This window comes from Choloepus didactylus, chromosome 8, assembly GCF_015220235.1.
Source record: "Choloepus didactylus isolate mChoDid1 chromosome 8, mChoDid1.pri, whole genome shotgun sequence".
Taxonomy (NCBI): domain Eukaryota; kingdom Metazoa; phylum Chordata; class Mammalia; order Pilosa; family Megalonychidae; genus Choloepus; species Choloepus didactylus.
The window spans coordinates 144,154,873-144,166,900 of record NC_051314.1 but is presented as its reverse complement, the minus strand read 5'-3'; the positions used below and the strand labels follow the sequence as shown (position 1 = coordinate 144,166,900).

The 12,028-nt window shown below is 44.7% G+C and overlaps 1 long non-coding RNA gene across 1 annotated transcript; it reads left to right on the top strand.

Annotated features, from left to right (window-relative positions):
• Positions 1-8,793: 8,793 nt before the first annotated feature.
• On the top strand, positions 8,794-11,415 carry LOC119542183. Its single transcript, XR_005218431.1, has 3 exons — positions 8,794-8,844; positions 10,069-10,122; positions 10,881-11,415. It is a non-coding gene; the product is annotated as an uncharacterized LOC119542183 (long non-coding RNA).
• Positions 11,416-12,028: the final 613 nt, after the last annotated feature.

Genomic DNA, 12,028 nt, shown 5'->3' with positions numbered 1-12,028 from the left:
CAGGGTGGTGAGGCTTTCATAGGGATGAGGTGAAGGTACAAATCAAGGAAACTATGAATGCGCTAGAGCAAAGGGGCCAAGAAGCTAAAAGAGAGGGCTCAGGAATTTTCTCTATCTAATTTTATAATTTAAATTCAATAGTAAGATATTGGTTTCCCCTGAAACCTAATTTCTTCTGCTTTTTTTTTTTTTTTTTTTTTTTTGGCTATTTAGAGTCATCTATGACTGTCTAGTGTCATCCTTTCCCTTATCAGTCAGTCTTGATAAATAATAAATCTGTTTCCTATGATTTTTACAGTCTCCAAGCTTGTTCCCTATGGTGTGAGTATATTTAATAACGAAACTTCATATTTTATAATAATCCACAGAAATAGGCTAACACTGTAGAATTCAGCATGGCCATGTCAAGTGTGAAAAATATGTTTTCAGTTAAGTTTGAAAAAAAAGGAGTTCTTGGTCAAATGAGTGTTAAAATATAAATAAGAGCTGGAATGAAAAGAATCCAGGGAGGATTATAAAATGTACTGTGCTGGCAATGATGCTAGTTATGATTTTGATGGCCAGGAAAAATTATAGCATTCCCCATGCCATCCAATGGCTAATACCACAATTTATGAACCATATAAAATGTTATATTTTAACTCCTGGGAAATTTAAAAATGATATTTATCAAAATAATGCTTGAGAAAATAAAGGATCTGGTGTTTTAATTCTATGAGATGGTATAAAAATTATGAGTGTGTGGGTGTCCACAGCTTCCTCAGCCCCTTTGCCTCAGCATCTTTCCTCTACTGCTTCCCTGTCTTTTTCGTTTGTGGCAAAAAAAGGACAAAAGCTACACGAGTAGATCCTTGGAGGCAGAGAGAGTGGAGATAACGTTGGGATGTGGTTCAGGTGTGTGGGGAGGAGAGAGGGAGGTGGGGACAAAGGCGGGGCCAGGTCAGTGCAGAAGAGTGAGCGAGTCCAGTGGGATTGATCTGGGGTTGGAGAGGGTTCTCAAGAAGAGCTTCTGACCAACTTAAACATGTAAGAGAGCAGTAAGGATTCAAATTCCCACCAGGCCATTCTTCCTTCTTTCTGACCTTGATCCACAATTGGACAGTGAGGATCAGGGCTTTCTCAGGACCGTCAAAGCAGAATGGCTGTACCCTCAGCTAAATCCATGGTGGAGGACATAAGCCTGCTGATTCCAGACTTTCCTTGTGTTATTTCATCCTCGTAACAACTGTACAATGAAGGTATCATCATAGTCTCATTGACGGGCAAGGAGAACCAAGGTTTACTGAGTGTGCATGTGTTGTTTGAGTGCAGACAGCTAGTATCTTATATCTGATGTGTCCATGCTTTGACCCCCTCCTCCTTTCCAAAAAAACTTCTAAATCCAGCCTGGATTCCTTGTTCTTTCAATTTGGAGCTCAGATTGCAAGTCTTTCCTGTCCCCCTTCATGAGATGTCCAACTGGAAGATGAATGATGAAATGTCAGCTGTGTGTGCAGCTTTGCCAACTGACTTGTTGGACCTCAGGTGGCTTAAAATTTCTGGGCCTTGGAACTTCCCAAGTGAAAAAGAGCCATGAACAATTTTGTTCTTCTCAGCCTCACAGAGAGTTTGTGGAGATGAGCAAATCAAGCCCACTCTAAAACCCTTTAGGAGAAGAGCACTTAGTGAAAGCAACAAGGACCAGTGTCCTTCCCAAGGTCAACCTGCATTCTCCCAGGACCTCTCCTGCATGAGTGCTTGGCAAATCAAGAGTTGATCAGTACGCTGGTTCTGTTTATGGAGGCAGAATTCAGAATCTAAGTTGCTCCTCTGCGGTGTGAGGATTGGAGATGAGAAGGGCTGGGGGCAGGAATGCTCTCCCCAATGAAAATTTAGCAGGATTTGTGGGATGGAGCACAGGACCCCATAGAATAAACCCTACCCAAACACAGAGGCATGAATTGATGGATTCTGCACAGGGACACTGACACGCTACACACATAAGCAATCTTTCATTAGCTTCCTCTGCCCGGTAAGTGGTGGTGGCAGTATATGGATTTAGATTCTAGGTTCTGACCAAATAAATTCAGAGTGCACTCTCTTACCCTATTGATTTCAGAATAAACACCCACCCAACAGAGGGATGTTTCTCCCTTTGTGGACCTCATCATAATTCAGGGACTGCTTGGAAGGTAGTTATTTCTTTGATGCCAGGAATTATTCAAAACTCATCTTAATAACGAGAGAATCCAGCATCACTGGCAGCGGGAAGGCCACCGGATCTACCGGTCTTCGTGTCAAGCTGGCTTGTGTTGGTAGATTACCCAGCTCCCCTGCAGCTGTCTGAAACTGAAAAACTCAGAAGGAAAGTCACTCCACCAACAGAATCATAAAAGTCATAAGAAGCTGCCATTCTCTTAGTTAGAGCTGATCCACGGCTGGTCAGAGCCGAAAGAAGGGAAATATTTACCTGCTTGTCCTCAAACCACCTGGTGTTCCAGCAAAAACAACAAAACCCAACAACACGACCCAGAATCCAGGTAAGACCACGGAGCAGTGGGCCTTTCTGGATGGGGGCCACCTCTTCGGGGCTCAAAAAAACACCCTCTCCCAGCCAAGGAAACTTCTAATCCTTCTGCAGGCTGACTGTGGGCCTGTCCCTAAGAAGGAGCATTGAAAATAGGCTCAGTGTCTCCTTAAGTTACCCCTTTATTTAAACATGGATATGTGCTTCATTTTTATTGTTGGATTGTTATTTTTAAAGCAGACTGTTTATTCAACCTTAACACCATTTATTTCGGGTGCCAATGGGAGAAGGAACAGGGGTAGAAATCAACATGGGCTGTGGGTTTCTAGATTAGCTCAAGGGAGCCAAGAATTCACATGTGCCCCGAGCTTTGCGTGTTGACTGGATAATGTGACACTTACATTATGTTCCCGGATTGTATTGTACGAACTTGTTTATAAACACTTTTAAATACATGGTTGCTTTTTGCCTTTTTTGTGGTATCCTATTCTATGTGTACTAAAGGAGCATAGTGACTATCATATTTTTAGAAAAACGCAAGGGGATTCTAATACTGAAAAAGGATGGAAGTTAGGGGAGCAGAAGAATGAGACTCAGACAAGACCTCAGCTCTGCAGAGCTCCAGCCACTTGAGTGGTCCCTGAGAGTAGAGCCCATGCCCATGGCAGGAGGCTGTGAGGGGGCTGGAGCCAAATGGCTGGGCTGGAATTCCAGCCCTGCTCCTCCACTCGCACACACACGGCCCTGGGCAGACTCTGTGGCTCTGCTCACCTGAGTTTTCTCTTCTGTAATATGGAGACAATAATAGAGCTACTTAAAGGGCTTAGCATAAAGCTTGGAACACAGCTGATGTTCACTAAATAATTGCTGTTTAAAATAATGATAACAGCTGCATCTTTCTTTTAGGGCCCCAGACTGCACACATTCCATGTGACCTGAGAGACCCCCTCTGTGAGGTCCAGTTCTCTTGCAGGTCTGCTCTGCCGTTGGCTTGGAGTGCAAATCCTGTGTGTAGATTCTCCTGCCGTCTCACGTGGGCAAAACACCAAAATTTAGATCCCTGGGCAAAGAGGCTGATGAAAATGTTCACTTTTGTTTGGATTGGACAAACTCAGTCCATGTTTAATGGTGCCTTTATTTTTAAAATAAAATGGGAAACTGGGGAGTTTGAAGGCTTCTGGGCAAATATGCCTGGCATTGTAGAACTGACCAGCAGTGCCTGCCAAGCATCTGGGTTGCCGGCTCCCGCCAGGCTGCCGGCCACATCCTTAACCTTGAGGGAAGATTCTGGAAGACAGCCTGGAGGCCTGCAGCCCATTAAGGCAACATACACAACGCACCCTGAGGCTGACTGCAAAATCAGATAAATTTCAGCCTCACCTGTGGCTGCCCTTCCGCCACCAATGCCAATTCAACCCCAAACTGAGCAAGGTCAGGCTATGGTGAAACTTCCACTAATGGACCTATCTCAGCAGGGCGTGTGCTAAATAAATGCAAACCTGGGCAGCCGTAGAAAGTCTCTTTAGGAAATAGGTTGCCAGCCTATCATTAGAAGATGGAGGTAGGATGAAGCATAGAACATAGGAGACAAATGGGCAGAAGTGAGTCAGGTGGATTAGAAAACATGTATTAGAACTGATGTGCGTTCATTTCCTGCAAGATACGATTTTTTCCAGAACAGTGGCCTCAATTAGGTCAAGTGGTTGAACTTTTTAAGGAGCAGTAAGGCTTATTTGTATTTTGCCATGATGACATCCATGTGTCTATAAGGAGAAGTGGGAAGACAGTGATTCTATGACAACCAGACAACCGCCGCTGTCTTTACCTTCTTTCCATGTATGCTGTTTTGCTTGCTTGTTTTACCCAAGTTCACACTTACTGTGGTAAGTGTTGGTTGTATCAAGATAAATAACACTGTTCCTTGCCCTAAGGAGTCCACACTGAGGGCTTGTTGCCATTGGAGGGAAAGGTCATGCAAATGGTTCTTGTTCTGCAGTTTTCACCTGGCAGGTACCACAGGCCCATCTGCGAGCATGGATGGGGCTGGGGTGGAATGAATTGTGTACCCCAGGTTGGACATCTTGGTCTTGTTCTGCATTCTGGTGGATATGGACCAATAGTCAATCAGATCTCTTCAAGATGTTACTTCAGTTAAGGTGTGGCCCAACTGAATCAGGATGGGCTTTAATCTGAGTCACCAGAGTCTTTTATAAGCAGAGTGAAAGTCAGATGGAGAGAGAAGCCACAGGGGACAGCCAGAAGCTGGAAGTCAAGTGAATTCAGAAGAGAAAGGAGAAGATGCCGCCATGTGCATTGCCATGTGACAGAAAAGCCCAGGAACCCCAAAGATTGCCTGCCAGCCAGAAGATACAGACCCTGGGAGGAAGCCAGCTTCCTAGCCTGTGAAACCATGAGTCAGTAAATTCCTGTTGTTAAGCCAACCCATTGCATGGCACTTGTTTTAGCAGCTAGGAAACTAGAACGGGTGGATAGATGCTTGGTTGACTGGGCATTTTGAAGAGAGGTGGTTTACGTAGCTGTGCATCCCATGGATAAGAGCCTGGGCTTTGCAGTTATACCTGGGCTGGAATCCTGTCTCTGCCATTAATCTCTGTGCAACCTTGAAAGATGCAATTACCCTCTCTGAGCATCCATTTCTGCAGATGCCAGAGCAGGATAATAATAACCACTTCACAGGGCTGTTAAATGAGGTTTCGTAAGCAGTTCTGGGGAAGTGGTCAGCACAGCCTGGGTCCTTGCTAAGTGGTAACACTGCAGGGAACTCATTGTCTGTGTTGGGTGAGTTGGTTCATGTCTGTAGGAAGGAGTAGGGCAGGGGGGGGTATTGGGAAGAGAGGATGCCTGGGGCAGGAGACACATGAGCCCAGGATCGAGGTGGGTGTGGGCAGGTGGGGGCACTGAGAGCCTCTTTGCCTTGGCAGCAGCTGGCTTTTCTCTTACAGGAAGCAAATGGAATGTTTAGCCAGCCAGATAGCCAGGCTGCTCCCTCAGCGAGCCTCTTAAACGGCGCTTTGCAAATGTGTTCAGTGCAGCGCACGGTAATGAGATTCATGCTTCTACAGTGGTAATCCTCCACTAGACAGCATTTTAAATCTTTTTCCTATTTGGTGCACAGAACTGGGGTCCAGGATAAACATGTTTCCAAGTGTCATTTTTAATTTAATGCATGATTGAACATATTACCAGTGGCACAGCTAAACAGTTAAACTAGAACCCATCAATTTGTACTGAACTGTTGACATGCAGGGTGATGCTATGGTTAAATTAAATTTAAATATAAGAACAGAAGGCAGCTTGGCTCCCTGGCAGCCCTAGCTTTGTCATGAGGCTTTGCTGCAGGAGGAAAAAGGGGTTTTAGAATATGGGGTGCATTTTTCACTGCCTCTCGATCTGGCTGGGGAACAGGCTGATGCCAGTTCCTTTCTGGCTACACAAGGTGGGCCCGGCATCCAGACTTTGGCAGGAGGGCACCATACAAATGTGAAAGAAAACCTGGTTTGCAAAACATAGCATTTTGGAACTGGATTTGGGAGGCCCCAGAAAGTTGGCGTTGGGGAGACCAAGGCCATCTCGGAGTGAACTGTGTTCTATGACTCAGCATTTCACTGCTCTGTGTGCAAAGGCGTCCCTGTGGAGCCCTGCCCATGGGCAGTGAGAACCAGGGCTAATGAGTGACCCTCTGAACTCATCTTGCTCGTCTGTAAACTAGACACACTCACAGGAGCTGTCCCATGGGTGGTCAGGAGAATAATATGAGTTAGTTGGCATGAGACGATTCTAACAGCGCCTAACTTGGTATGAGCTCAATAGAGGTAAACCAGAACTGTTTTTTAATAACAGCAATATACTTTTGTTTTACTATTGACCCAGCATTTGTTCTCAATTGTTTTTTTCTAGAGTGGGGACACCTGCATTGCCTGCTGTGTGTCCCTTGCTGAGAGTAGAGTGCAGTTCTAAAATGGCAGCTGTTGTTGGGATAATTTCTGGGTATTGGGAATGGAACAAGACTAGGAGTTAGACCCAAAGATGAGGCTTTGTTGAACTTTGTCCTAGCCCTGCCATAGTCTCTAGCACTTAGATGGCCATGAATGCTAGAAAGAGATATGTGACTGGATTTATTATTTGACTGATCAAAATGAAACATGGATTGTGACCAGTAAATAAGGTGGACCCTCATTCATTCATTCATTCATTCATTCCTTCAGCAAACACTTATTGACAGCCTACTATGTCTGGGAATGACTATGTGCTGGTGCCAGAGATACAAGGATGAAGGAGACATGGTTCCTCTCCTCTTGGGTTTGAACAGACATGTAAACAAAAAGATATAATACAATATGGTGAGCACAAAGCAAGAGAGAGAGCCAAAGCCCAGTTGGGGATTGATTGGTGGGCAAGTTCAGTCTTCCTGCAGAGGTGACAGTAGCCAAATAAGACAGAGGGGGTGAAATCAGATGCAAAATGTGCCACAGAGGAGAAGAGTAAGAAGAGGAAAAGGGCTTACCAGGCAAAGGGGACAGACTGCAGGCAGAAAGGCACAGGGTGAAGTCAATGAATGTGAGGACCCAGAAGCAATTCAAGGTTCTTGGAGCCCAGATAGAGGCAGGGAGTGGGCAGACATGGGCAGGCAGACAGCTGAGAGCCTCACACACTGTGCTCAGAGCTTGGTGCCTGTCCAATGGGAAACCCTGGAGGGTTCATGTATTCTAAGCTTTGGTGCTTATCCTATTGGGAAATTCCAGAGGGTTCAACAATTCTAAGCATAGTAGAGAGTCAGAGGCACACTCCAGTGGCTACATAGAAGAGATTTGAGGAAGGGACAAGAATGAGGACAGGGAGAACAGTCAAGGAGGATTTAGCAGAAACTCAAGGAGATGATAAACATCTATTTAGTTTTTGGTTATTGTGAGAGAGAAGGAAAGAAAAAATGTGACTTCCATGTCTCAAGCTTGGGTGATTGGAAGGCTGGTGGCAGCCCCAAATGAGTGAAGAGTTTAAGAAAGACCAGATTCTGAAGGGAAGATCATGATTTCTGCTATGGACATGTTGAATTTGAACTGTCTGTAGGACATCCAGAAAGAAAAGTCAAATGCAGACGCAAGTTGGAAGATGAGTTTGGGGCTTGGGGAGAGGGCTAAGCTAGTGACAAAGATTTGTCTTCAGCATGTATATAGTATTTAAAACAATGGGAGTAGATGCGCTCATTCAAGGAGGGGTAGCAGGATGGGAACAGAATACGTACTTTTTGGGGCAGTGGAGTCAAGGGAGCCCATGGGTGGGAGAAGGAGAGATAGTGGGCAGAACCAGGAGAGGCTGCCCCACAGAAGTGAAGATGGAGAGCTTCGGGAAGAAGGTGGGTGGATGTTATCAAGTTTGTCAGTGGCTGTGGCTGTCATTTGGAATTGTCATTGAGAAAAAAGGGAGCTGACCAATAAGTAAGTCTGATTGCTTTGCAAGGCTGAGGACCCTTTTCAGTTGTAGATCATGACTTTGTAGACCTACTGTCCAATCTTCATTATTGTTCACTTTTCCCCTTTGAGTTCAGGAGCAGAGAATGTAGAGCACAGTACTGATACGTGGATGAGGGTTTGGAGGGTAGGTGCTCAAGATGAACCGGGTGCAAGAGAATTGAGAGAGAGAGAAGAGAGAAGCTCAGATGATCAGGTGTGGAGAGGGATAGAGGCCAGCAGGTGCTGAGAGAGTGGGAGAGAAAGGTAGCAGTTGATTTGATATGAGTATAGCGCAGAGTGCCTCTAAATACAGGGTGCTGATTGCTTATAACAATAACTTTAATTAAATGTGTGGTGCCGATTACTTATTAACAATAACTTTACTCTCCTCATTTTAACTGATTACTTTCATGAGCTCTTCACCAGCCCCACTTTGATGAAAAATGTAAGTCAAGTGAAGATGTCATAGGTCAAGATGCTGTTGAAAGGAAATTTAGTACAATAAAGAAGACAAACTCAGCTTCAAGGATTATTGATGGCTCATAAAACCTTAGACTCGAATTGACTTATCCAAAGGCACACAGATAATTAGTGGCAGAGCAGGGACTTAGAACCAAGAGCACTGTTGATCTCCGTTAGCCTGACTCACACGTATAATCCGTCTCTAAACCCTGATGACTGTCATTTTTCAATGCACCCTCTCTGCTTTTCACTCCCCCCTTACTTCAGAACCTCATCACTTTGTACTAGACTTAATGGGATATGTCTATATGTCATCTGTACTTCTAATCAACTCTCCACCCTATTGTGTTTCAGTGGCCAAAGTAGCATGGAGTTCCTGGGGAGGAAAATCAACGCTTTCAATGGGTAATATGTTCCTATAGATCTTATACCTTTCGTTTGTTCAAAACTGTTTGTGACTCCATTTTCTACAAGACAAAATCCGTACTCCTAGTCTGACTTTATGTTACCTTCCTCAAATTATTCTCCTACAAAGCATCCTTTATAGCCAGACTAGCCCAAATAGCCCCTTTACATCCCAGAACCACTCTGATTATACTTATTCCACACCTTGTCAAGCCCCAAACTCATGTCCTATAGCCTCTGTGAATTTTCCCCACCATTTCAGCCACCAGCTTTCCTCTCCTGACTTCCTTTGGTTTGTGTTAACCGTGCTGTCATGAGGCAGCTTTTAGATGATACTTAGCATTAGTTATTTCCTGCCTGTCTCTTCCTCCCAGCTGGATTCCCAGATCCTTTGGGAGGACCACTTGGCATGGCAGGAAATCCTGGGAAGAGAATGGGAGCTGGATCCATGAGTCATTCACTCCGATTTTGAATGAGTCACAGGGCTCATTTGTGTGTCTCCTTTTGTAATGCGGGACTTGCAGTGGTCTCTCGTGCCTTTGTCACCTGCTTTCTGAGATCAAGAGGAAACACACCGGGCAGTGGTTTGCCAGTAAGGCCCCTTCACATTGCTGGGCACTCAATAAGCACCTGGTGTTTCCATCGGAAATTCCCTGTTATGGATTGAGTCATTTCTCCCACAAAGACAGGCTCAGGTCCAACCCCCAGTCCTGTGGGAGTGAACCCATTTGTAAATGGGACCCTAGGAGACCCAATTTAAGTGAGGCCAGACTGAATCAGGGTGAGCCTTAATCCAACATATCTGGAGTTATATGCAGAGGGAAATTGGATGCAGAGTAGGAGATGGATGGGGAGAGAGGCAGCCATGTGACAGAGGCAGAGACTGAGATATGGATTTCTGGGAAGCCACCACCGCAACCCTACAGACTACAGAGGAAGCAGCCCCTGGCGACACCTGCAAAACCACAAGACAACAAACTCCTCTTGTTTAAGCCACGTAGTCTGCGCTATTGTGACAGCTGCCCTGGCAGACGAGGTCACTGCCCTTTGATATTTGTGAGCTGATGGCACCCAGCGGAGCTCAGTCCTTCTGTTAACAAAGTGCCTCAGGATGGCTGCACAAGTCAAGTTATGCCCAGAATATATCCCCACACTCCATCTCCTTTAAAGTTTTAAAAGAAAATTTGCCTCATTACTCATTATCTTTCATTTTTTGCTTGCCAGGTGCTGAGTGCTACAAACAGAGCCACCTCTACTTAGATGCCATAAGTACAGAAAGTAAGTTTCAGTTACCCATTTTCATAAAAATGCACTGGACATTTTTCTGGGATCCCTGCAGGAATTTTCAAGCCCAGGCTCCTTCAGGACTGTTCTGCAAAGAGGGCCCAGTATTCAGTTTGGGCAGGAAATGGTGCTAAAATTCCCCATTCTCTGCATTGTATAGATTTGCAGCTTTAGTGTCTTTTGAAGCTGAAACTCAGTGGGTCAAGGAAAAAGGAAGGTGAGGTCCTCTGATGGTCGCTATATGAGAACCCAGCTGGCTGCCAGGCTGCTGAACCCACTCAGCTTGTGCCTTGAGCATTGGTGCAAGGGAGGCTGCCAGTCCTGGTGCGGCATCATCAGCTGAGCAGCTGTGGGCCCTGGCAGGTCAGCTTGAGCTCGGTGGTAACCTTCCAGACCCTAAATAGCTTTTGATTAGGATGAGAGGCACAGCAGATGGATCAGATGTAAGCCAGGCTGCATGAGGTCAGTAGCAGACATTTTTATCACTGTCATATTTAGGGAGACTTCAGCACTCAGGTGACTTCTAAATTTCTTTGGCCCTTGGCCTGTAGATGATAATCATGTTTTGTGAGCTCTTGATGCTTTTGTCTTGATAGTTTCACTGTTTCCAGGCCTATGCCGCCTACCCCTCCCTGGAATTGGAGGGAGATGGAGCCATTCTCGCCTCCAGTTTTTGGATGGATTCTGAATGGATTTGAATCCAAGAAATGCTTGAAGCTGACTTTCATACCCTGTGCTTTTTATGGTTCCAGAACTTGGAGTCTTCCGGATCTGAGTGGGAATTTCAAAGCAGAGGCAGCTAGCCAAACCATGAGTGGAGTGCTGGGGAAATGGATAGCTGGCAAATCGACAAGAAGCTGGTGGAGCTTGGGGCCTTCCATAGAGTGAAGTCAAGGTCACCAGGGAAGCCACTCACGGCCACCAGATGGACGAGCACTGACAAGTTACCAGCAGAAATCCATTACTTTGATTTAAGCCTGTTCTTTTATCGATGGGCACGTGCTCCTGGGAGGGATAGCCAACGCATTCCATACACCATTGTTGGGTGCCTCAGCCTTTCTCAGGTCTTCCAAAACCATTTGAAAGTGGAATGGGGACCTTCCCACAAAAGTCATTCTAAGAGAGTTTATGAATGATAAATGTTACACCACACCTATTTTCAAAATAACAGATCTGAGCTGTTCTGTAGCCTTTGGGGTATAAATATTATCCTGTCTCCTTATTTCCCCAAATGGAATTAAAACTAGGTTGAACCCTGTGGAAATAAAAATGATAAACTTAAAATTACACTGTGGAATTCTTGGATGAAATTAGGGGAAATAAAACAAGGTTAGGATGACTTTGATGGGTTAAAACTATGAAACAGAATAAACTTTGTGGATAAAACAAATTCAAGAATCCAACATGCAGGGCTAAGCACTGATATGTCTCAACAAGATAAGAAAGATGAAGTCAAGCAGTGCTTATATTTGGTGGCCATTAAAATGCAATGGTCAAACAACCCTCAGTCAAAAGAAGAAGCTTGGTCTTTTAAGTTTAAGTTTATACGTGTTCTAATTATGGTAGATATAAAGTTAGTTAAGAAAGTTCTTCCTAAATGTTAATTAATGAAGGGCATGGAATTCTCTGGCTGGGAGCTGGCCTGTACTTACTTGACTGATAGTTTATTTGTTTGTCATTATCACCCAAGGCTGGAAACTAAAATCTTCAGTCTGAATAAACCTCAAAGCTTATTCAAATGTACTTGTTAAGGGACATTTTATTTATTCACTTACACTTCTAAATTCTGTCAAAGGTAATTGAATTTGCTCACTAATAACTAAAGTGCTGCTAGGATTTTATAGTCCTATATAATAAAAGCTGGGTCAATTCTCTCGCTCGTCAGAAAAATATTTCAGAC